This window comes from Tachyglossus aculeatus (assembly GCF_015852505.1).
Source record: "Tachyglossus aculeatus isolate mTacAcu1 chromosome 12 unlocalized genomic scaffold, mTacAcu1.pri SUPER_6_unloc_2, whole genome shotgun sequence".
NCBI lineage: Eukaryota > Metazoa > Chordata > Mammalia > Monotremata > Tachyglossidae > Tachyglossus > Tachyglossus aculeatus.
The window spans coordinates 9041581-9045236 of record NW_024044829.1 but is presented as its reverse complement, the minus strand read 5'-3'; the positions used below and the strand labels follow the sequence as shown (position 1 = coordinate 9045236).

Below are 3656 nucleotides of genomic sequence, written 5' to 3'. Positions count from 1 at the left end.
TAACAACGGGCTCACAGTCTAGTAGGGGGAGACAAACAACAAAGCATGTAGAGAGGTGTCAAAATCGTCAGAACAAATAGTAATAATAATAATAATAATGGCATTTATTAAGTGCTTACTATGTGCAAAGCACTGTTCTAAGAGCTGGGGAGGTTACAAGGTGATCAGGTTGTCCCACATGGGACTCACAGTATTAATCCCCATTTGACAGATGTTAAGTGACTTGCCCAAAGTCACACAGCTGACAAATGGCAGAGCTGGGATTTGAACCCATGACCTCTGACTCCAAAGCCCGTGCTCTATTCACTGAGTCATGCTACTTCTCAAATAGAATTAAAGCTATATGCACATCATTAACAAAATAAATAAAATAATACAAGTAAAATGAATAGAGTAATAAATCTGTACAAATATATACAGGTGCTGGGGTAGGGGAAGAAGATAGGGTGGGCAGGATGGGAAGGAGGAGAGGAAGAAGGGGGCTCAGTCTGATAAGGGCTCCTGGAGGAGGTGAGCTTTCAGCAGGGCTTTGAAGGTAGGAGGAGGAAGTGAGCTAGCTTGGCGGATATGTGGAGGGAGGGCATTCTACGCCAGAGGAAGGATGTGGGCCAGAGGTCAACAGAGGGACAGGTGAGAACAAGGCACAGTGAGGAGGTTAGTGGCAGAGGAGTGGAGGCTGGGCTGTCGAAGGAGAGAAGGGAGGTGAGGTAGGAGGGGGCGAGGTGATGGAGAGCCTTGAAGCCGAGATTAAGGAGTTTTTGCTTGATTCGTAGGTTGACAGGCAATGACATGGGTCTCATTTTCCCCTCCTCTTATACTATTTTTGTTGACTGTGATATCGAGCTTCTTCCGGGTATGCCCGACTGTATTATTAACCAAATAATTTGCTCCGTTTTGTCAATTTGGGATGACAGTGAATTTTACTTTCTTCTCCAGTTTTCCTTTCTTCCCTAATCACTAAGCAGGTGATCCCTCCACCTTGGTAGGATGCAATAAGCAGAAGGCAGGGGATCATGTTTGTAAAGAGAGTTAGTTTAGGAAGTAGATTAGGAGTTGAGTTAATGCTAAAATGAGTTAATCTCAAGATGTAGGTCCAGGGGGTCATGCTATTTTACCAAAAGATAGTCTAAGGAAGTGTGTCAGGGGTCACACTCATGACAGGGATCTCTTGCTTGGCCCATTTTCCTTCAACAGTCATATAAAATGCATCTTCACTGCAGCAGGTAATGTCTCTGGCCCCTTTTAAAAGATGTTTGCTGAAGTTAGGGCTTGCTCAGGAAACCTATTGGACTGTTAGAGAACTTTTGCTGGCCCTGAATCAATGAAAATACACCTAGCTCAATCATATGATTTATATGAATTAGAATGACATTTAAAACTGGATGAAAGAATTTGATATAGTCTATGGGTAAGATTATTTATCATCTATGGATAACATCATTTTCTTTCCCCTATCCTCAGGAACACAGCATTCAGAAGAAGGACACTGAGATGTCAAAAAAGGACCATTCCCTGTTATTTTTAAGAGAAAATGAGACAAGAGAAAGGTCAGGTTGGAAAGGGTAAACAAGTTTTATTTTTTTGCTCTTTCATTCCTGGATTATTAGAAAATGGTGGACATGGAGCCTGCCATATGATTAAGGAGTTTTCTCCTGATTACTTTTTTCAGGGCATCCATTACAACCTTGTTCCTCAGACTGAGATCGTGGGGTTAGACATGGGACTCACAAAGGAATAAAAGACAGCAGTGATTTTTGACTCCTCTAGAGACTGCTTCGAGGTCACCTCAGATACATGCTGGAAACTGTCCCATAAAATACGATGATAGCTATCATGTGGAGCCACATGTGGAGAACGCTCAGTGCCTTTCCTTCAGCAGAATGGACCCGCAAAATGGCACCAAAAATAAAAATGTACGATAAGAGAATTATTAGGATGGAGCTAGATAAAGTGAAGCCAGCAACAACAAACATTGCCATTTCTTTGATATAGGTAGCAGAGCAAGGCAGCATGATATGGGGTGGATCAGCACAGTAGAAATGATTGGTTGTCTTGGAGCTACAGAAAGATAAGTGGAACGTCAGTACTGTCTGGGAAAGGCCATTCAGGAGGCCAAAGGTGTAGGGAACAGCAACCCGGCAAAGGCAGGCATTCTTGGACATCTTGCTGCCATATTGTAGAAGGTAACAGATAGCCACAAAACGATCAATAGCCATTGTAGCAAGGATATAAAACTCGGTAATCACAAGGCCAATGAACAAAAGGCATTGCATAAAGCATCCAGCAGAAGAAATTGTCTTCTTCTCTGATAGAAATGCACTAGCATCTGAGAGGAGAAATTGGTAGAATAGCATAGACCCACGAAGGAGAAGTGGCTGAGGAAAAGGTACATGGGAGTGTGTAGTAGGGAGTCATCTTTGATTAGAAGGATCAGCCCCAGGTTCCCCACTAGAGTGACAAGGTAGGTCACCAGGAAGACCATGAAGAGGATGACCTGCAGCTCGGCTGTGATGCCAGTCCCAGGAGAACAAATTCCAATCCAGTAGTATAATTTTTAGGAAGCATTTCCTTATCATCTGCATTGCTCACTGAGATAGAGATTACAACAGAAGATGAGAAGCATCTTTGCTCAGGTTCAAATTGCTTTCTTCCACTTGTCTTGCTAATATGCACATGTACTATGGGCTATCTCTCTCTAGTTCACACATGCGGGCATGAATATTCACATCACCTCATACTAATTTTAATCCTTCCACTTGTACAGTGATTCAGTAAGAAAATTATGTTTCCTCATATCATTCTGAAGTCATGACTTGAAAGCCTATACTCAAAACTTGATAGAATTCAAGACAAAACTTGACAACTGACTCAGAACCTTATTTATTAAATAACATTTAGATACAGCTTGGAAGATAAATGACCATCACAGGGATTTCCTTTGATGCCTATAAAATCACAAGGGTCGAATGTCATATTAGAAAGCCAGAATTTAGAGATAATTTGAATTAAACCCATTGAATATGGAGACTTCCTACCTTACATATTGATCAATGGGTTTGATCATTAATTTTTAAATAATTCTTTCCTCCCTGCGAAGATGATCAGAATGGATCAAATTATTAATAAAAAGCTTACTAGAGAGTTCTACCTATGTATTCAAGGTACACTTGGAGCTGATTTATTTTTCACATCTTTCTAAAGCCAATGAACCTAACTATTTTAACTAATTTTCAGGATGAAAACATACAGAAACACCTTGTCTTATGCTGTCTAGTCGTTTCCAACCCATAGTGACACCACGGACACGTATCTCCCAGAATACCCCACCTCCAATTTCAATCGTTCTGGTAGTGGATCTATAGAATTTTCTTGGTAAAAATACAGAAGTGGTTTAGCATTGCTACCTCCCATGCAGTAAAGTCGAGTCTCTGCCCTTGACTCTCTCCCATGCTGCTACTGCCCACCAAGGGTGAGTTTTGACTTGAAGCAGATTTCCTATCACTCGCTATCCACTGCCCAAGCTAGGAATAGAATGGGTAGGCCTCTGTTTGAATCTCCCTCCCGTAACCGAGACTGATAGAGTACTGGAAACCTTCCAGGTTTGACCCTGAGTGGGGTTTGAAATACCTAAGGTGTACTTATTTTCAAACCAAATA

General features: G+C 41.5%; 1 pseudogene; it reads right to left on the bottom strand.

Moving 5' to 3' along the window:
- Window positions 1–1603: 1603 nt before the first annotated feature.
- LOC119921468 lies at window positions 1604–2565 on the bottom strand (annotated as a pseudogene).
- Window positions 2566–3656: the final 1091 nt, after the last annotated feature.